This window comes from Seriola dumerili, unplaced genomic scaffold (genome assembly GCF_002260705.1).
Source record: "Seriola dumerili isolate Sdu_G_001 unplaced genomic scaffold, Sdu_1.0 BDQW01002667.1, whole genome shotgun sequence".
Taxonomy (NCBI): Eukaryota; Metazoa; Chordata; class Actinopteri; order Carangiformes; family Carangidae; genus Seriola; species Seriola dumerili.
This window is the reverse complement of record NW_019176922.1, coordinates 5654-6254: the sequence shown is the minus strand read 5'-3', so window position 1 is coordinate 6254 and position 601 is coordinate 5654.

Genomic DNA, 601 nt, shown 5'->3' with positions numbered 1-601 from the left:
GGTCAAAGCTACACAACATGATTTTATTCTATTGGATCTACTTTGCTGAACTTTAGTCTTGATATACAGTGGGGCAAAAAAGTATTTAGTCAGCCACCAATTGTGCAAGTTCTCCCACTTAAAAAGATGAGAGGCCTGTAATTTTCATCATAGGTATACTTCAACTATGAGAGACAAAATGAAAAAAAAAATAAATAAAAAAAAATCCCGAAAATCACATTGTCTGATTTTTAAAGAATTTATTTGCAAATTATGGTGAAAAATAAGTATTTGGTCAATAACAAAAGTTCATCTCAATACTTTGTTATATACCCTTTGTTGGCAATGACAGAGGTCAAATGTTTTCTGTAAGTCTTCACAAGGTTTTCGCACACTGTTGCTGGTATTTTGGCCCGTTCCTCCATGCAGATCTCCTCTAGAGCAGTGATGTTTTGGGGCTGTCGCTGGGCAACACGGACTTTCAACTCCCTCCAAAGATTATCTATGGGGTTGAGATCTGGAGACTGGCTAGGCCACTCCAGGACCTTGAAATGCTTCTTACGAAGCCACTCCTTCGTTGCCCGGGCGGTGTGTTTGGGATCATTGTCATGCTGAAAGACCC